The sequence below is a fragment of the Canis lupus genome, chromosome 25 (genome assembly GCF_011100685.1).
Source record: "Canis lupus familiaris isolate Mischka breed German Shepherd chromosome 25, alternate assembly UU_Cfam_GSD_1.0, whole genome shotgun sequence".
Classification (NCBI taxonomy): domain Eukaryota; kingdom Metazoa; phylum Chordata; class Mammalia; order Carnivora; family Canidae; genus Canis; species Canis lupus.
In genome coordinates, this window is record NC_049246.1 from 4,649,647 (window position 1) to 4,671,388 (window position 21,742).

At 43.0% G+C, this 21,742-nt stretch overlaps 1 protein-coding gene and 1 long non-coding RNA gene across 13 annotated transcripts in view; one reads left to right on the plus strand and one right to left on the minus strand.

Annotated features, from left to right (window-relative positions):
- LOC111092368 overlaps window positions 1–19,529 on the minus strand; it is a 46,083-nt gene extending 26,554 nt beyond the window's left edge. For 2 of the 4 annotated variants that reach the window (XR_005378336.1, XR_005378337.1), the window contains exons 1-3: window positions 19,439–19,529; window positions 11,374–11,470; window positions 11,057–11,129 (exon numbers count right to left, since the gene is read on the minus strand). This is a non-coding gene — a long non-coding RNA (uncharacterized LOC111092368). Of the gene's footprint in view, window positions 1–8,856; window positions 9,297–10,309; window positions 10,648–11,056; window positions 11,130–11,373; window positions 11,471–19,438 lie in introns of those variants that run through there. The other 2 variants (XR_005378334.1, XR_005378335.1) reach the window with 2 other exon arrangements.
- DCLK1 (doublecortin like kinase 1) overlaps window positions 1–21,742 on the plus strand; it is a 341,215-nt gene that overhangs the window by 139,194 nt on the left and 180,279 nt on the right. The gene's annotated exons all lie outside the window — the stretch shown is intronic.

Below are 21,742 nucleotides of genomic sequence, written 5' to 3' on the forward strand. Positions count from 1 at the left end.
GCAAATGTAAAAGACTTTTTAAAAATGATTACCCAGACTATCTTGAGGCAGCAGAACTTGCCTTCCTACCATGTTTTCCTTTACTCTGTAGGTGTCTCCCCTCTGACCATGTGTCCTGTGCTCAGCACACACTGAACCTGTATTTACTGGCTGGTTTACGTACTGAAAAACCAAGAGGCAGGTCTACTTATAAATGCAACCTGTTGCTAGGGAAAGATCTTGGTCTTGGTCTGCTATTAACATCACAAGGGTCCCAGTGGTATCTGTATTTCTTCAGCACCTCCTCCCCCAACCTCTGGTCCTTTACTCATAGAAGGACAGTAGTGATCCACACAAGAAACCATCCCATGAAGCCAATCTCAGCCAAATGATAAAAAATTGCCTTTTTTTGTGAAAGAAGTTACCAATTCTGCTTCTCTGGTATGTGCTTATGACTTTAGCTGGCTATTCAGATCTGATTAAAAGTCTGTATATAGGCTGAGATATAGCAATGAAAGCCAAATGCATACCTGTGAAAAGGTCTAACGGGAATAAACTACAGAAGGAGAGAAGGGGTCCCTTGCTCAGCAGAGTTCAGGAATAAATCAACTTCCTGGCCCTCCCTTGCCTCCTCTTGTAAAGTGGGAATCATGTACTTTATCCAGCTTCAGAGTACAGCTAGACCTTATGAACCCTTGATATCTTCTCCAGCTCTCTGATAATGATCCTTCAGATTCTTTTTACTTCTCTTTATTTTTTTTAAGTTTTTTTTTTTTTATTTATTTGGCAGAGAGAGTGTGCACAAGTAGGCACAGCAGCAGGCAGAGGGAGAGGGAGAAGCAGGGTCCCTACCGAGCAGAGAGCCCAATGTGAGGCTCAATCCCAGGACCCTGGGATCATGACTGGAGTGGAAGGCAGACACTTAGCCGACTGAGCCACCCAAGTGCTCCCTTTTACTTATCTTTAAACCTAGGCATAAATATGAATACTAATGCTTCTGTGCTGAGGATGTGAATTTCTTTCTGATATCTATTTTTTTCCATTGCAGTAGATTATTTGGGGGTCAACTATGCATTTTAAAATGAACTCTTAATTTTCTGCTAGTTGACATTGCCACATGGCCAGAGGGGAGGAAGACTCTGCAAAGGGAAGAACGGATGGCCTGACAAGGCAGCATGGATTCCAGGTGGCCCATCACAGCCAGCCTGCCTTTGAGACTGCCGCCACCAAGTCCCTGACCCCCAGGGGCCAAGGCTGCCATGCCCTCTCCTTGCAGTAACCACTTTACTGGTGGCTAGGGAGCTGTCAATTACCTTTTAGTCACTTATCACTTTGCTAATTGCAGAATAAACACCCTGAAGTCAGCTTTCTTTTACAGCCTCCTCTACTTCCCTGGTATTTATGTGTTAGCTTCTTTAGCATTACATTTCACTTATCATTTCCTAAAGACTATCTCTTCTCCCCTTTTTGTATTTTAAGTGTCTCAATTTTTTTTTTTTTTTTTTGAAGCAGAGAACAGGGATCAGTGTCAGGTTTTCTAAAGGGATTGCTGGTGCCACACCTGCTATTGTTGATACTCATAACCTAAAAATCCCTAAGGATGGCTAATCCTCCTTTCAGGAGGCATTGTTTCCAAGGAGAACTGGCTTATTGGCTTTCCACACCTCTCTGAAGGAACAACGATGGAGAAAGACAACATGAAAGGGAAGTCAGCTGGCAGCAGGGCTAAATGAATCTGTATTCAGAAAGATTTCCAGATTTCCCTAATTGCTGTTTTTATTCGCAGAACTTCTATTTTAAGCACACACACTCACATGTGGATTGACAGGCACTAGCCCCAGTAATGGCTGTGTCTGTCTGTAGTGCCTGCAAGTGCTTGTTTCCATGGTGATGGATGGCACTGCAGAGGCTGGATCATGGTGCTGCTGGGACCAGGGTGCTGACACACAGGGAGGTTTCTTGTCTCTGTGTGTGTGTGTGTGTGTGTGTGTGTGTGTGTGTGTGTGTGCGTGTGTGCTGGGGGCGGTTGGGTGTTGTCAAGTGAGAGAGCCAAACAAGGAAGGGGCTGGGAAAGCATGATAGGTGGTGGGGGCGTTCACTGAGTAGAGTGGGTGGGGGGAGGGGTGGGGGGGGAGGGATGAGGTAAGGTGACACCTGGATCAGGGGAATTCTAGAAAAAAAAGAAAAAAAGTGATACAGATGGAAAAAGCAAAAGCAAATGGAGAATGCAGAGCATTTTCCCCTTCCTTTGAAAGGGTTATGGTGGCAGAATTATCCTACGTGAAGATGGAAAAGAGAAAAATCGAATTTAGCAACCAGAGGAAGGCAGTGCAGGTGGTTTGAGTGTCTGTATTTCTGGAACTCCAGAGTCGATGGTTTGCTGTTGCTAACAGTGCAACAGGGAGAGGTGGGAAGCTGCTCTCTCACTCACTGCAGGATTAGGGGGACACATGAAGCCATTACTTCACCACGCCAACACTGTGGGACAAACAGCTGCCAAGGTAGAGAGCACCCAGAGCCGTCTCACCCTGGTCTGAGTGAATGACATGATGGCTTCATCTAGATCTCACACGGAGTATGACTGTTAATCACAGAACTTGAAAGGATATCCAAAGAATGACATTATATTAGCATTTATTTTGTGAACATTGACTGAAGCCATATCTTCAGCTAAAAGACAGACATCCACCTAGGGAACAGCAGCCAAAAGGGAACCTTCTGGGATTATTTGGCTGGTCTCTTGTTGATCTTTGAGCACCTGTTGACAACCAGTTGTGGACCAGAAGTTTTCACATAATGCTGAGATCTGCATCTCAGATCTAGGTGTAAGTGGTATCCATCTCATTTTACAGTTGAGAATATAGAGGCTCAAAGAGGTTGAGCTTTTTGCCCACAGTCAAGGAAGTCAAATCAAAAACCAAGATTTCCAGATTACAGTTCATTGTTGTTTCCTGTATTTGCTACTTCTTCTTTCCAAATCCCTAACTTTCTGATGGGAAGATTCAGGCTAAGGAATCTCCACTGACTCACCTTCGTTCCACTTATAGGTTTGGTAATGGAAGGCCTAAGAGGTGGTAACCAGGCCAAGCATGGTTTTGGCTTGGCCCCTCGGCAGTGGTATTTTCCAGGGATGAACTCTCAACCAGCCTTAGAAAACAAATTCTGGAGAAGGATCTTCCCCTGTATCTCTAGACTTTTTAAGACTTTTGGACCCTACCGAAAGCTTGACAGATAAAACATATGAAAAAGCCACTCACCCTAATGAATGGACTTTGGAAACCAAACACCTCTGAATCATTTGAATCTCCCCCTAAGCACGTGATTAGCATTTAGATTTTTGAAAAATTATATTCCAAGTTTGAAGACTGATGAAAAAGCATTCACTTGTGTTGAGTCATGTATAGTGATCTTTGTTCGGTTTTGTTCATATTCACATTGTGCTTTCATTGTGGGCTCATTCTAAGTTTAAAAATTAATGGAACTTTATGAACTCTGACTTCACCAAGCTGGAATTCACTTAAATTGGTTGTCCTTATGTGGGAGGTCAGATTCCTGGTTCCTTCTTTCCCTTGTGAGAAATACTCATAGGGACCTGGGACCCACCCTAAAACTCTTCCATTCAAACCTGACATCCTTCTATGTGGTGGGTAGAATCTGGAAACCATAAGTGATTTAAATCTTAAATGTGTGATGCATTTCTGTAACTATTAAGTACTAAATCAGGGCTTTTTCCTAGAATTTCAATCCTGGAAGAGGTTGTTTGGTGTTTGTTTTGTTTTGTTTTTGTTTAAGATTTCTTTATTTATTTTAGAGAGAGAGAAAGAACACGAGCAAGGAGAGGGGTCAGAGAAAGAGAGAATCCTCAAGCAGACTCCTCACTGAGTGTGGAGCCCAATGTAGGCCTCCATCCCAGGACCCTAAGATCATGACCTGAGGCAAAATCAAGATTCAGCCTCTTAACCAACTGAGCCACCCAGGCACTCCAGCCTTGGAAAGTTTTAAAAGGTTCACTTCATATCCACAAGGATGGCTCCTATCAAAGAAAACAATAGAAAATAACACGTGTTGGTGAGAACATGGAGAAATTAGAGCCCTTTTGTACTGTCGGTGGGAATACAATATGGGGCAGCTGTTATAGAAAACAGTATGACAATTGCTCAAAAAATTAAAAATTGTTTTGATACTAAAATTCATTCACTTGGGATCCCTGGGTGGCGCAGCGGTTTAGCGCCTGCCTTTGGCCCAGGGCGTGATCCTGGAGACCCGGGATCGAATCCCACATCGGGCTCCCGGTGCATGGAGCCTGCTTCTCCCTCTGCCTATGTCTCTGCCTCTCTCTCTGTGTGACTATCATAAATAAATAAAAATTTAAAAAAAAATAAAATTCATTCACTTAATTAAATTTATTCCAATCTTAGCCAGCTGTGACCAGAGAAACTCCCGTTTCAAAGATTCATTTTCCACAAACCTTCTATAACTTTCTCTTTTCTCGACAAGATGCATCTCCATTCCTCATGCTTTCTTTAACCCAAAACACATATCCTTTTTTTTCCTTGTACACAGAGATATTTCCCTTATTATTTCTAGTAGCTTTAAGTATATATTAGAATTTTAACCCTAAATCCCTTAATTTTTAGTGAAAATAAAGAATTATGAACTGTCTTTTATATTAGCATTCCATAGCTTGACAAATGTAAAAATACTTTTTAGGAATTGATTTTCTCATAGTAAATTTTTCAGTATGGCACAGAACACATTCGCTAATGGACACAAACATCTTTAGTTCCTATGTAAAAGGAAGCCCGTATTCAGTAATTAATATTTTAGTATTCAATCTAATTTGGAGAAATGGTCTAGATATTTAATGACTATCCATCATTTGATTTAACTTAGCAAAACTTTAAGGCTTCAATTTACCAAAAATATTTGGGGAAACTTTTTAAAGTTTCATTTCTTTTATTCTATTACATCTATTTAGTTTACTTACTCTTAATAATTATGTTTAGATGCCCCACAAAAACTTCATGAGACATCAAAGTCAACCATTATTCTAAGTTGTTTTTCTGACTGTCAGATTTTGTTAAGGGACAACATGAGCTTATTTGACTGATAAGCCCAGGCAGAGTAAACTTTGTGTGTCTGCATTACATTTAATGCTCGTCACTCTGAAGACAGGGCCTGTTTTAACAAAGCCAAACTTAAACTGGCTTTTATTCGCCAAAGATTATCCCAGATCACGTGAACCTGAAAAGTGGTTGAGTTAGTTTCTGTTATATTTTTGAGAATTTTTATGAATACTTAATTTATATAAGTGCTTGATTTTCTTTAAGCCAATTAAATAGAGCTCTTCTACAAATTGATTTTGGCAATACTACCCAGAGATAGAAAATACAACACATTTGTAACACACACACACAGACTGACAGATGTAAGCAGACTTTATAGCTACCATACACTTAAGATTTCCCATTAGTCCAGATTCCAAATGACCTTTCCCCCTGTTTTTCTTCTGTTAAGAATTAGTTCTCTAAAGTTTTTACTTTAATGCTTACAGTCTCAAAGTCACAGAGAAGAATGCAAGTTACAAGCCTTTTTAAGATAAATAGGGGAGTTTTGGAGATTGGTAAAAAGGAATTAGGTGAACTTTGAACTGTCTCTAGAGCTGCATTTTTAGTTTTGCCAACATTTGTAAGATGAGGACAGTTGCTCTTAATTCCTCAAAGAGTTGGTTTGCAACATAAAGACATCATAGGTGGATCCATCCATAAATCCTTTTATTTAGAAGATTTTTCTTTCCTTCTGGGTCCATTTAGCTTAGAAGCCCTAAAAAACATTCCCATCAGGCCTTGAATATCAGTTTCCAGTTGGGCCAAATTTCTGTTCACAAAGTCATTAAATCCTTTCAAATATCTTTTAAGGTTTCAGCCAGAACTCACAGTAAATATTCCTGGCAGTCTTTAAAAAACTCCATGGCCCTAAGAGGCATCCTCTAAGAGATTGTAAAGGTCATCACCTTCCCAAAATCCAGATTCACTCCCAAAGATAGTCAAGGGAAAGAACTGACTGTATGTTCCAGGCAAACGGAAAGCTAAGCCAAGCTCTTAGAACACAAAACAGGAAAGAAAGAAGGCAGTAACTATCCCTGAGAGATAAAGGTTCAGTAACCAGTGGGTCTGGTTATGGAAAGGAAGGAGCAGCATGAAATTTTATTTTTCTTTCCTAACTGGGCACTATGGGTAGAGGTTTGGGAGAGCTAACTCTGGTAAGAATTCTCACCCATCACTGTCTTCTGTTAGTCTTTTCAGGACCCCCTCTACAGACTCTAATTTTAATTTCAGCTTCCCTTAACAGCTTAAAGGAATAGCATAGCAGTTTACCAGAAAATCCCTCAGAATTTCAACTCTAGGAGGGGCCCTCCTTTGAAAGTAGATACATAGGTGTTTGTGAGGCATTAAGTTGGTAATTTTTGTTTATGGTCATGTAGAGGCAATTCAGAGAGAGGATTAGTAGGATGAGTACTTGAATAAAGGGGAATAGGAGGGAGCAGTAAGAGTCATGTCCATCTTATAGTCTCTTAATTTAGGTACCTCTTATCTTTAATTTTTCATTATCTTTTTGCAATGTAACTTTCATGAAGCTCTTTTTGGAATTCTGAAGGTTTTTGGAAGCCTCTGCATACATATTAAAATAGGTATCCCATTCTGTTTATTTAATTTGGGAATGCTTACTTTTAACTGCACTTCTTAAATGATCTTATCTAACTGGAACCTTCCTTCTACTGGCCATTGTCATTCCAGTGAGGGCTAGCAGCAGGGTGAGACCCAAGCTGCCAACAGAGTTCAACTCACATTTCTGTCCAGTCCACATATTTGTCTGGCCATATGTTGGAACTCCTAATCTGACTGTTACCAATACAAATTCTCAGGACAAAGAAGAAGCTGAGTAAGATTTTGCTGTTTTTGTAAATATTTATAGCTTCTAGGACCATAGTTCTTAGATATAAAATAAGCGTGTATACCAGAAATGCGGTACCAGAAAGTGATACAATTAACTCTTTAGATTTTAAGGATATTTCTTTTAGCCAAGCCTTTGGTCCTGTTGGAATCAAGCTAATACTTAAGAGTGGTATGTTCCTGGGTTGGGAATTATGCAGTGTTTTACAGAGTACCTCATCACACAGAAATTTTCTTGAGGTTGGTGGTTGACCTATTGACAGTCTAACCCAATTCTGTGACCAACTTATCCTAACACAGGAGTCTTTGGGTTAGGTAATGAATGTTGTAACAACTTTTTTTTAAAGATGTGTTTATTTATTTTAGAGAAAGAGCACATGAGTATGCAAGTGGGGGAACGAGCAGAAGGAGAAAGAGAATCTCAAGCAGACTCCCCGTAGAGCATGGAGCCCAATGCTGGGCTTGATCTCATGACTCTAAGATCATGACCTGAGTCGAAACCAAGAGTCAGACGCTCAACGAACTGAGCCACCCAGGTGCCCCTGCCCCAACAGCTTTTAAATGCTCAACCTGTGCCCATCAATTTTTTAGGTTTTTTACTTCTGAGGTTCTCATTACCTAACCCAAAGACTCCTGTGTTAGGATGAGTTGGTCGCAGAATGGGTTAGATTGACACTAGGTCAACCTCAAACACATGTGCCTTAACACATCAGCAGTAACCAGTTACTGTGGCCTGGCCAAGAAAAGGCCCTGTGCTTACTCCAAAAATTCCTAACATGGAACCTGGGACTACAGAATGGATTGAACCAGCAGACCTCAACAACTGGGGACTACAGACTGACTCTAAACAAATGAGGAGCTGCAGCTGCCACTAGCAGTTCCCAATGTGGAATCTGGGGAAGGATTCCAAAGAAATGGGGAACTGCAGCCAGTAGTTCCTAATATGGAATCTCAGGGATGGAATTCCCAATCAAATGAAGAACTGTGGCCCATAGCACTAGCAGCTCACAATGGGAAGCCAGTCATTCTAAACAAATAGGGGCTGACTGGAAAGCCAGTTAGATTGGGAGCTTGAGGGATCCTGGGTGGCGCAGCGGTTTAGCACCTGCCTTTGGCTCAGGGCTCGATCCTGGAGACCCGGGATCAAATCCCACGTCGGGGTCCCGGTGCATGGAGCCTGCTTCTCCCTCTGCCTATGTCTCTGCCTCTCTCTCTCTCTGTGTGTGTGTGACTATCGTAAATAAATAAAAATTAAAAAAAAATAGATTGGGAGCTTGACACAAAGAGATCAGAGTTTACAACCAAGAGGAACTTACCCATGGCCCTCAGAAATAGCAAGAGAGGCAGAACTCAAAAAGGCATTTGCAGATACTATGCTATGCCTGTGTTTCTTGTTGCCCCAAGGGCCATCCCAATTTTGCTCCAAATCCCACTGCTGCCACCAAACCTATTAAAAAACAGGAATTCACCTGAGTAAATTTGAGGATTTAGTTAACTTTATTCAGTGATTCATGAATCAGGCAGCATCCTATCCAGCAAGTAGAAAAGAGCCCCAAGGAGCTATACAAAATAGAAGACTTTTCTGGGCAGAAGAGAGAAGGAAGAAGCAAAGAGTGGATTATGTCATCTTCCTTCAGGGGATGGGAAGGATCTATGTGGCAGATTACCTCATTGGTGCTTGCTGAAAAATTCCAGACTGACTAATTTAGACTACATTCCTATGGAAAGTTGAAACTATAGTTAGGTTAGGTATTAAGCCCTAGTTTTGTGACCTGAGCTGTAGTACAAATGACTCCATTTTGAGTTTTTTTGTTTCTTTTTAACAGCTACAATATAGATGAACCTTGTAAACATTATGCTAAGTGAAATAAGCCAGTCACAAAAAGACAAATATTTTTCCCCCACTTATATGAGGTATCTAGTGTATTCAAGTTCCAGGAGACAGAAAGTAGAACAGAGGTCACCAGGGTCAGGGGAGAGTGGGGAGTCATTGTTTAATGGAAACAGGGTTTCAGTTTTGCAAGATGAGAAGTTCTGGAGATGAATCACGGTGATGGTTGCACAACAGTATGGATGTATTTAGCACTACCAACTGTACCCTTGAGAAAGGTTATGATGATAAATTTACATTATGTGTCTTTCACCAGAATTAAAAAATATATATATGTGAAGAGGTTTCTCCTATGAGTCCTAAGTATATGCGATTTCATTATATTCCCAATGGCAAACTTTCGGTTATGATAGGGTTTACCAGCATGACAAAAGAACCAGTGTGCTCCGAGCCAGCTGACTCGCTGCCAGAGTTGCTCAGAGAATCGTCCACATCTCATAGAAGAGGAAACAACTGCCCACATGTGGGTGCCTCTGTGGAGACAAAGGTCATTTTCAGCCATACTGCAGGGTAACATGTTGCAGAAACTTGCAGCTCTCCAGCTGTTAAGATTTGAATGAGGTAAATGACCATGATTGGCCTTTCACTGCCAGCATTTGTTCCCAGTGAATCATCATTTGACCGAGGAGCCAGCTCAGCAGCTTTTTGGGGAAAAAAATCAGCCCATTCCCTTTCAACCCCAACTGCTCTGAGTCAGTACTTTGGCACTGGGAGTGGAAAGCAGTAGAAATGGGTGGTCCTGTAGGGATCTAACAGGAAAGGATAACTCTGGGAACAATATCACTTATGCACGGGCTATTACGCATCTGTCAGGCAAGGGCAGTGGCTGGCTGTTCACCAGCTCTCCGCCCCTCACCCGCTGGCAGATTCTCTGGGTGTCTTATTTCTGAACCCCCTGTGAGGATCACCTGGCATCCTTTGACTTCCAGGAAGCTTCAGGGATTAGCCTTAGGCCTCCTAGATCATGGGATGAATTATCTGGCTTTTAACAGTCATTGGACAGCCTCTTGGCACTTAGTTTACAGCCCTTGGACTGCTGCTTTTTCATGGGTGAGCCTGTCTCTCAGCTGGATTGTAGTCCTCCAGGCCAGAGACATGGCTTTCCCCTCTTTGTGGCCTCTTTGCTTAGCAAAGATTGGGCATTGGGGACACTTCCATAAATTACTAAACGCTAGAGGGCTCGGAGTCCTCATTTAGAAACAGGTATAACTGCCATGTAAAGAAGGCAGTGTTATAAGGCTTAGACAAGACAGTGTGCATAAAGCTTTTAGTACTGTGCCTTGCCATCAATAAATGATGGTTAGGACTCTTACAGTATTATATGTCATAGGTGTGTATGGTGTTTGGGGGTTAACCTGACTTTACAACTCTTTTAGAAGACAATTTTATTCCTCTTCTAATTCATACCATTTTCGCTTTGTAATCACTTTGCATGAAATGGGGGCATTTAAAGGATTTAAAAAAAAAAAAAAAAAAAAGCCGGCACAGAAGTCTGATGTAATAGCGCAGGTTGAGATTTGACTTTCCTGGGGTTCTAGTGACACCATGTGGACAAATATGTTATATATGTCGATCGTTCTTTCAGCGGTTTTCAAATTACATTGCATTGTTAAATGGCAAATTAGTTTGCTATGTATCATTTCTAATTTCTTCCTTCTTAATAATAACCTTGTTTTAAAGAGTATGGTTAAAAATGGGAAATTGATTACGGAAGGATTGTATGTAGACTTAACTAAAGAGAGGAAGGGCATGATGAATCGTACAAAGCAGAAAATCAATTCTTAGATAGGCAAGTGCTTTCTTCATATCATGCCAACACAGTATCTGAAACAGATATTGATTTATTACAAATCATTAGTAACAAGTCATTAAGATTTCATCCAGGGCCCATGGCATTCTACTTCATATTATGTACCCCAGTCCACCAATGGAGCTGGCGCTCAAGCACTCACAGAACTGTTGGCAGTGCAGTTGGCCCACCGTGTAGGGTAGGTTAGCCCTATTCCCAAAGTTGTATCTAAATTCCTTCTTCCCGCCTTCACTTTCCTTATGGGGAAGAAAAATGAACACCTCTCTGTCTCTTCTACACTCCTAGGATGCCATGTGGGTTTGGAGTTAGTCGCTGAGCATAGAACTGTACTCATGTGCTTATTATTGCTTTAGTTACTGAGGAGCAGACCCGTTTGGGTGAACTGGATTTTTCTAAACCCACTCCTTCTCAACCTCTTTTTACCTTGTCTGTGCCCACGCCTGGCTCTGTGTTCCAACCTCATGGGTATTTTCTCTCCCTTGTTACTCAAGGTGCCCTGGAGAAGTGACAAGAGATAGGTCATCAGAACACTCGTGGTGATCTGTATTAAATGCATGCATTTCTAAACTTTCATCAGCAATTTTAATATTCAGTAATCAGAGCAATATGCTCAAGTTGTGAGTGTTTTGTGACACTCCTCCAATGAAGTGGGGTTTATCAGAAAGCAGTCCTCATATACATGAATTCTTTGCTTGCTCTCAGGGAACTTATTTGAAGTGGGCCGTGAGTGGCTAACATACCTTTCGTGCCTGCTAGTCCCCAGTGAAGGAGTGCAGAAGTTGTACAAAGGGAAAACTTGTCCAAGCAGCTCAACACTCTGAGGAAGACCATAATCAACTGGAATTTACAAAGAATATGGCTTTGCATCTGGTCTCTTGGTATACATGAAGTAGTTTATATATTCAGAACAGCTAATAGAATTTGAATTCATATATATTTAGGAAATAGTGTCTTATATTTGTCATTTTGTAAAGAGCTGGAGAAAGTGTGAATTCTGCAAGTGAAACTTTCAGAGTGTTACCGACACAATTCTTTAAAGAGTAATATCCAGATTGTACTAAGGATCCTTCTACAGCTGGGTTAATTGTTTTAGGACATTGCACTGATGATTTGGTCTGCTCACTGGAACCGCCTGAAAGAGTTGTTTTGTACAGTTTCCAACAAAGCCTCATTCCTAACCTAAGAAAAGTTGAGGTCCCGGGACAGCCTTTCTTATTACCATTCACGGAATTTTGCCTCAAGCTCATGGCTAAAGGTTCATCCATAACAGTGTGCAGAAGTGTCTCTGAGGTTGTGAGGGAGAGGAGGTAAACGTTATGCCAGACTTGGAAAAATGCTGACAGAGGAGAGGTGTTCCAGAACTTCCTTTTGGTTTCTGACTGCTGCCACCACCCACCGGCTTAATGTATCTGTGCAGTCCTTCCTTACCCACTGGGCCCCTCCTGTCATCCTTGGATTGACCTGAACTGGGCAGGACAGCTCCTCCCTCCCTCACTGCAGCCTCCAAGCCTACCCCTTCACACTGTTCCAAAGAGAACCTTTTCTGTGTCCTCATCCTTTTGGAGTTTGGGGAAACAATTAGGTTAATTGGATAACAATTCATGCTGTAGGGTGCCACAGGGGCTCCCTGTAAGGCTGTCTCCTGTCTGTGTCATTGACAAGACAGTGTCCCAGTTAGTCTACCAGTACCACTCTGGTTGGGGAAACTTGGGGTGGAGTTATGTGGTCCCCTACAAGTTGCAGGAAGGAGCACTTTGGGTTTGAGGCTAATGTCCATTGTGAAAGTTTCCAAGTCACATCAAGTAAATGGCCACTGACTTTCAGAGTAGATAGGGAGGGCTTCCTGCCCTGGTGAGTTGGCACAAGGAGAGTGAGAAAGATTAGCCCAAATGACATTAGATGCTGGGTTTCCACTTAGCCCTTGTATGAAATCCATAAAGTGGCTTCAGTTGAGTTAGGCCAGAGCAGTGGAAAGCAAGAGAAGAAACATAGGCAGATCTGTGTGATGCTCAAACTCAGGATTTCAAAAAACAAACTCACCCTCTTGCTTATGGGTCACAGACCTCCTTTCCCTTTCTTTCCCATTTCAGAACCATTTTTTTAGAAGATTTTATTTATTTATTCATGAGAGACAGGGAGAGAGAGACAGAGACAGAGACACAGGCAGAGATACAGGCAGAGGGAGAAGCAGGCTCCATACAGGGAGCCCGACGTGGGACTCAATCCCGGGACACCAGGATCACACCCTGGGCCGAAGGCAGGTGCCAAACCGCTGAGCCACCCAGGGATCCCCCAGAACCATTTTATACTAAGCAATAGTGTCAGAGCTGTGGTACAAAATGGGGTCAGGGTAGAAGTGACAGCCAGTTCAGGAGGTGTCCCTGGCTTTACCTTTGAGTTTGTTGACGAGATAGGCTCCCTGACACTCCTTCACATACAGTGTGAAGCGAGACTTGTCTAGAAATGGTGAGTAGATATCTTGATGTGACATCCCTGAAACTCTGCACCCTGTGTCTATGGCATGCCAGGCTGGCACCGTGATAAGCTGGATGACATAGGACAGTGGGGTCTCCAGCCCCATGTAGGTCAGAACCCTTGTCTCCCCAGTCATCTCTGGCTCTCCACCATGGCTCGTATGTGTTTTTTCCTGTGTATGCCTCACTCACCCTGATCTCTGATACCTTTGTCCGCTGCCCAGTCCACACCATAAGCCCCATCTGCCCTCTTTGCTCCTGTTCATGGCTGGGAAATAGTTAATGGTGGAGACTGATGCTTTTCAAAGATGTGGTTTTCAACCAGAGTTGACTTGAAATATGCCCTTAACCAGTCTTTGGTCATGGAACACTTCATAAGGATTGAGACCCCTGGAGTCAGACTGATGTGATCATACACAGGTTCTGTGTCCTTGCAGACATTCCACAACGTCTCCCTCACCTCCTTGCTGCGGACCAAGGATGGCAATGACACCTGCCTCCTAGGGCTGTTGATTTAAATTAGTTAATTACGCTAAAGTTCTTATCTCCATGCCTGGTGTATTCGTGAGCTTGGGCAACGGAACAAAGTACCAGAGACTGGGAATTTATTTATTTTTATTTATTTATCTGAGAGAGAGAGTGTGAGCAAGAGAGAGCATGAACAGGGGAAGGGGCAGAGGGAGAGGGAGAAACAAGCTCCCCTCTGAGCAGGGAGTCTGATGTGGGGCTTGATCCCAAGACCCCAGGATCATGACCTGAGCCGAAGGCAAACACTTAACTAACAGCCACCCAGGCACCCCGAAACTAAGAATTTATATTCTCATAGTTGTGGAGGCTAGAAGTCCCAGATTAAGGCGTTGGCAGGGTTGGTCTCTTCTGAGACCCCTCTTCTTGGCTAGAAGATGGTTGTCTTGTCTCTCTGTCTATACAAGATCTTCCCTCTGTCTGTCTGTCCAAATTTACTCTTCTCATAAGAACACAAGTCAGATTGGATTAGAGTCCACCCTAATGACCTTATTTTAAGCACCTTCTCTTTGTCAAGCTTTGGGTGAAGTGTGGGGGACACAAAGATGCCTATTCACAGTCCAAGACATAGAAGGAGAGAGGTTTGTGCTCTGACAGAGAAGAGCCTGGTGAGCCCTGTAGGAGACATGGGCACATCCAGTCCAATCAGGGAGTGGCAGAGGTGTTGGGGAGAACTTTCCAGAAGAGATTCTTGTGTCTAGAAGGATTAGGTGGGTCCTGAGCATGAGGGGAGTTCTTTTCTGCAAGCAAGTGGACTTGGATTCCTCTGCGTGGGCAGAGTTTTCTTTCTTCCCATTTAATCCTCAGCTCACTGGACTGTGCATGTGCCATTCCATTGAAGGGATATTCGTGGGGTCACAGTGGACCCAACTATGTAATCCAGGGGATTTGTTGCATTTTTGTCTTGCTTGACCATATCTCCTTCTAGCATCTCTTCTCCCTTGGCACCACACCCATCTGGCTGTCCTCAACCCTTTCACATCTTTCTTTTTCTGTGTTCTTCGTGGATATTTTGGGAGCTGATGTGGGCAAGTGGATTAGTAATGATATTACCAAAAGGTGGGGAAGAGCAGGCACTGGGTGGTGGGAAAACTCATGCATTTGTTCAGTTTGGGGACTGTGAGTTCCATGACTGATGATGTTTCATGGACAGAAGAGAGAGGGAAGGGGTCAGACCTACAGGAGAAGGTGGAAGGTTATCAATATACAGGATGTATTTGAACCACCACTCAGCCTCCTTTTACTTTGTCCCTTATGCCTAATTCACCACATAGTTCTTTTGTTTTTGCACTCTGGCCATCTTTTAAAGCTTCTTTCTCATTTCCATCTTCACAGCAGTATTCATCATTGCTTCTTTCCCAAATCTGTTTCAGTGGTGCCCCCTCCCAACTTCCCACCCCTGTCTCCCTGATGCCTTTCTAACATGCTGCAGGCTGCTGGTCACTTCTTTGTGTTTGGCAACCTACAGTGACTCCACAATCCACACCATATTAAGGAAGAATGCCTCTCCTAGTCTTTCATGAACCTTTATAATCTGGCCCCATCCTAATTATGTGCTTGTAAATTCCTTAGGAATATTTATTGAGCACTCTGTGTGTAGCTCTGAACATAAGGCCTTCCTCTCTTTCTCTCTCTGTCTTCTGCCTTCCTTGTTTCTCTCACTCCCTGTCTAAACACACACACACACACACACACACACACACACACACAAGCTAAGCACTTAGTAGGCAGTCAGTACATATCCAAGGGTTGATGGATTTGTGTAATTGAGAATCGATATGGAGGAAGAATTTGCTGAAAAGTGTTTGGGAAGCACATAAAAATCTTAAGGGAAGGAAAGGGGAGAGAAATGTGGGCAGGAGTGGGCTAGAGCTGTGCTGGTGTCGAACCAAGTAGAGAGCAAAGACTGTAGAAATACTTGAGCAGTGGGAAAGAGATAGGAATCCAAGTCTGTGGTCAGCAGTCTGTGGATGAGAATTTTAATAATGTGGATGAAAAAGAAGAAGCTCCTGGGAGTGCAGTAAGGAAGAACTGAAAGGATTTAGTCTAGACATTGAAAGGAAGTCCAAGGTAGGACTATTATTAGAAGATAGGAGTAGTTTGTACCTTGATCGCTGTCCTGCCAAATGGAAACAAAACCCAAGGATGGGATTTCGTCCCTGCATTGTGTTAGCAGCTCCAGAACCCAGCATTGGGCCCCTGGGAGGGTTCCCTCATTGTGAAGTCTTGATCAAAGCACACGTCTCCTCCTGTCTCCTCACCTGTCATGGGACTTTCACCAAGCTCTGAGCCTCTGCTTCACTGTCATGTCATTCAGCAAGTGCATGTGTACGTATTGTTCCTAATGGTAGAGCTCCCATCTGGGGTCCAGGGAACCCCCTTTGGATTCTTTCTCTCTCTCTTAGTGCTCCAGCTACATGGAATCAGTTGATTATTCTCTGCCTGCCTCATTTGTAGCACAACAATGGTGCATAGGGTGGAAATCCTATCACTTCATTTGGCTCTCTGAGCTACATGATGCCAAACAGCTGGATTTGACCCACTTTTTAACTGAACTGAGTGTATTCCTGGCGCTTTTGCTTTGCTTTACCAGGTATATTTCCTTAGTGAGAATATAAATTTTTTCTCCATGACTTGGGCCCTCTTTCCTTGTAGTTCCATTTCCGTGGTCTGGAAGGTTCCTATACTGCCCAGTCTGATCTCTGCTCTTTCACTGCCCTGTATGTGGCCTGAGGCCCATCAGTGACATTGGGGGCCCTGAAATGGTGCTACCCTTCTTGCTTCCCTCCTTTGCCCGTTCTCCTCTAGCCAAAATATCTGTGAAATTAACCACGTGTATCCTTTGGAGAAAAATTAGAAGCAGGATTGTCTAGGAAATTCCCACCTTTCAAAAAATGCAAATACCATTAGAGGCCTGTTCACACCCTAAAGAAAAGTAAACGGCCTTCAAATATGGGAATGTGGGTCATTTTAATCTGATGTTGCTCTCAACTAATTTCTGGCAGAGTCCATGGGTGAAAATTCTCTTTATTCACCAGGAAGATGAGCAAAACTTAGGAAAGCTAAGCAGTTTTAAAGAAAACAAAAATGAGGAGCTTGGTCCCCTGAAGGAAAAGAGAAAGGAGGTCTTTAGGTGAGGGATGGGAGGAGAGGTGGGAGGAAAGGATGGAAAGAAGATGGGGATGGGAGGAGGAGGGGAGGGAGTTGGAGAGAAAATGGGGGATGGGAGGAGGGGAGAGAGGAGGAATGGGAAGAAGATGGGTGAGACAGGTCTCAAACTGATTTTGCTTGTGTCACACCTGAGTGAGTGTGTGTTGGGTGGAGGCAAACACTTCTGCAGCAAAGAGGGACCCCAGTGAGGAGATATGCAGGCTTTGGTGCACAGACTGTGTCTGCCATCTGGGGCTGCTGCCCTACATTACCACAAACTTGGCTTAAAACAAGAGAAATTCATTCTCTTGCAAATTAGAGGCCAGAAGTCTGAAATCAAGATGGCAATAGGGCCGCGCTTTCTCCAAAGGCTCTAGAAGAGAATTCTTCTTGCCTCTTCCAGGTTCTGGTGACTGTAAGCATTCCTTGGCTTGTGGCCACATCACTCCCCTCTCTGCCTCTGTCTTCCTTTGCCCTCCCCTCTCTGTCTTCTCTTCTGTCACTTATAAGGATATCTGTCACTGGACTCAGTTAATTCAGAGGGATCTAATTTCGAGAGATCCATAAGGTGTCTAAATAGTGTCATATGAACAGTCTGGGGGTTAGGACTGGGACATATCTTTTGGGGGGCCACCATTCAACCCACTACACATGCCACACCAACGTGATCATGGCTTCAGATACTCAGATTATGTGTCCCAAATGTTGATTCCGAAACTAGTCTCCTTACAGGTGTAGGAGAGGTGAAACTTGCTTGAAGCACTGGTCTCCTGTTACATGGTGGGATGATTTCCCCAGTTTCATTTTCTGTTAACTTGCACTGTTTTACTGTAGACCCAGAGAGATTTAACCTGGAGCGTTTGCTTTGTTTTGAACTGGTGAGGACTGTTTTGTTTCTTGTTGGCTGACTGGTTGGTTAAGATGGCCGGTGGAAGAAGGTCAGGGTTTAGAGAGTCTGTACCATTTTGAAAAAAAACCTTTTCGGCAGGATCCACGGAAGGGCAATTATTTGCAGAGATGTCCTCTGGGCTTGATGTAAGGTGGTGTTTTTCCCTTTTCTTATTTTACTCTTATTCTGCCTTAGAAAGGAAGGCCAAGAATATGTAATCTATTGAAGAAATAATGTATGAATCAGAAATCCGATGTGGCACTACCCCCATTTGCAACCCACCTGTGTGAGAGAAGCATTTCAGCTGTCCCCTATTATAATTGACTTTCAGAGCAGGTCTAATAGATCGACAGCCTTGTGGGCCATAGTATAATGCCCTCATTTTATGTTCAGTGTGGTCAGCTATTACTGTTAATTTGACTTTCTACCAAATACTGTAGATGATGGTTATTGTAAACAGGAGCAGCCTTATCTGGTGTTCAGGGAAGGGAAGCAAGAGGAAAATCTGCCAGAGGAAGCTGTTTGAACAAAGGTGCTCTTTTGTAGACGGCTTAGGGCCCCAAGCTCCCCCCAGGGGAGCTATATCCCTACTTCTTTCCTTTCACACTGACCCCTTCCAGCCCAGTGGTGGGGGAACCTCCATGAGAACTGTGGAAGGTGTTCATCAAATTTATTGCCTGGTGCCTTAAAAAGGGAAGGATGCTTTTGCTTTTGAGATTTAAACAGAAGTGTTTCATTCCCTCCAACTGGGAGTAAATATTTCACAAAACTTTAACAACTATGATCTTTGTATTAGGACTTACTCTGAGCTATGACTATGGTTCTGGAATTGTTTTTGAGGTCAAGGTTTTACATTCTTCAGAATTTTCTTGCCCATATCTGAGAGCAATGTTGCATTATCACTCAATTTTCATATGGTTAGGTATTTGCTCTGTCAAGTTATATCATTTAGACTTGTGGAAATTGTAAGCATCTGTTTTCCTTCTTTTTTCAGACTCATATTTTAATGTAAGATGACTCATCTCTTAGAGAAGTGTAGGGAGGTACAGATCAAGTTACGACTTAACTGCTCACCCACCTTGGCCAAGACCAGAGGTCATGTGGTTTAGCAGACTTCCAAAGTAGCATATGGGTGCACAGCTTTCTGGTTCTGTTTATTAGAGATCACACTTGAAAAAAAATACTCAGACTATTATTCATATGTCTTAATAATTTTGAAAGTGTCGATTATTGATCCAAGATTGTGCCCACTAAAATTTTCCTTTTATGGGTCTCTGATGGCAGAACTGAAATACAGTTTGACTAAACATGAAACAAAAACTTATAGTACAAAAATTATTTATGAGAGGGACACCTGGGTGGCTCAGCAGTTGCACATCTGCCTTTGGTTCAGGGCGTGATCCCAGAATCTGGGATCGAGTCCCACATCGGGCTCCTTGAGGGAGGCCTGCTCCCTCCTCTGCCTGTGTCTCTGCCTCTTTCTCTGTGTGTGTGTGTGTGTGTGTGTGTCTCATGAATAAATAAATAGAAATATTCTTTAAAATTATTTATGAGAGAAAGAGAGAGAATAGTGAGTGCGGAGAAGGGGTGAGGACGGAAAGAACCTGTCTCGAAGTAGGTCCAAACTTATGTCCAACTCTCTACCTCCTGGCTGGCCTTCAGTTACCCATCCTGAAAAGTCCTCGAGCCCACCCCAGGGTGAGTGGCAATCCATTCTGGAGCCCTTGTTTTTTAAAAAAAAACAAAAACAAAAAACAAGGCTCAAACCTCAGAGAAGTGGTTGTGGTCCTCTGTGCCTAAGGGTCCTTCAGTGAGCTGGTCAACCAGCTGATCCCAGCCCTGCCCAACATGGTTCCTTAGCAACATGATGCACAAGAAATTGACATTATCCAGGAATCCACAGTAAACTCTGAACCTTTTAGAGAATCTGTGACTAGAAGAAGCTGTATAATTGCATGGCCGTGGGGAGTTGGAGTTGACTCAGGGACAGCCAGAATTAGCTCTGGGCCATGAAGTGTCTTCTCACCTCCTTCCAAATTGTCCTCACTTTACCTTGTTGCCTGGGAACCTTTCATGGTGAAATATGTGCTTAGCTTCATAAGCTTCCTTTTCTAAAAGTACTGACACTGGAGGGGATTGAGGGGCAGGAGAACAGGAACATTCACATTTAGGAGAGATGTTTCCAGTCAGTTTTCTTCCCTCCCTTCTTAATTGAGAGGTGACAGAGGGAAGGCCCAGGAATATCACGTGGGCTGAGCCAGGGCAATGGGAGTGCTGCTAGGCCAACAGGCACTGGAAGAGAGGTATGGGTGGCCAGGGGTTGACAGAGCCTATAAAAGAAGAGCCTCTCAGCTGCGCGTGTCAGAGCTTTGTAAGCCCCAGCTCCAGAAGATGAGGAAGGTTCTGTAGATCTCTGTCCTCTCCTAGAGGATTACTTTCCTATCCCCAGAGCATGGATCGGTTCTTGTGGTGAATTCACAGACTTGGATTCTAAGGGGCTTTGAGGTGACCCTGATGCCTCCATGAAAATGTGATCTGTTGTTTAGCAGGGCTGCAGCTCAGAGTATGCCATCAGGGTATGCAGGGTATGCCTAATGTTCACTTAATTGTCCAGTATCGTAAGATGCCAGGAGCAGTATCCCACCCACGTTAGCTCATGCAACTTGGAGCTTATTAAGACACTGAGAAATCACTTAGAACACAACTCTGGAGTTGTGGGCTGGCACCAGGGGTCTGGCACTGAGAACTAGTCACAGAAATCACACTCTGTGTTTTCTCTCTGCTCTTCTCTCCTCCCCACTTCCCTGCCCACACTCCTCTCCCATATCGCCTCCCCTTCCCATTCTTTCCCTCTTCCCATTCTTGTGTTCATTCTCCTCCCTTCCATCTCCACTCCTGGGTTACAGGTGCTATGGATCAGCCCTGTGATTCAGCACCTCGGTGGTCACATTCTGAATTAAGGAGATGCTGACACCAGGGTTGGAAAGCTGTAGAATTAGATAAAACAACACAGTGCCCTTGATCACACTGGAAACTCAGTCAAGGCTGCCTCCTGTCCTTCCTGTAAGACCTTTGAGGGAGAAAAGCACAAGTAAGTCCTTGCTGGACGTAACCACTATTTTGTCCAACACGAGAGTGTACTAATGTTTTCTTGGAAGCCAATATTTTCTTATTTTGGTAAAATACACATAACATAAAATTCACAGTTTTAACCATTTTTAAGTGTACAGTTTAGTGACATTAAGTACTTTCACATGATTATGTAACCAGCACCACCACCCATCTTGAGAACTTTTTCATCTTCTCCAACCGAAATTCTGTACCCATTAAACAGTAGCTGTGTATTCCCTTCTCCCAACCTCTGGAACTGCCACCATTCTACTTTCTACCTCTAGGAATTTGACTATTCTGGTTACCTCATATAAGTGGAACCATACGATCTTTAGGATTTTGTAACTGGTTTATTTTACTTAGCATAATGTCTTCAAGGCTCATCCACGTTGTAGCACGTGACAGTCTTCCCTCTCTAAGACTGATTATACTCCACTGTATCGATATACCACATTTGTTTGTTCATTCTTTTGTTGGTGGACACTTGGGTTACTTCTGCCTTTTGACTGCTGTGAATAATGGGTGTGTCCATAAGTGTACAAATATCTTGTCAAGTCTCTACTTTCACTTCTTTTGAGTAGACACCCAGAAGTGGAATTGCTGATCATATGGTAATTCTATGTTTGAATGTGGGGAGAACCTCCATACTGTTTTCCACCAGGGCTGTACCATTCTACATTCCCACAGGTAATGCACCCCTAAAAGTGGACAGGGCCTAAAAAAACAGGAATTAAGTGTGGATTGATTCTCAGTGGCTTCCAGTTGGTCCTTACAGAAAAAGAAAACAACATGGTTTTTTAACTAGTCCTTAGCTGCTCACAAATGAACTTTTTTCTTCAAGGGAGGACATTTTAAGGTTTCAGTGAATAGGATTCTTTTTCTGTGCTTTGCACAGCAACTGGTAAACCAAGATATATATATATATATATATATATATATGTGTATATATATATATATACA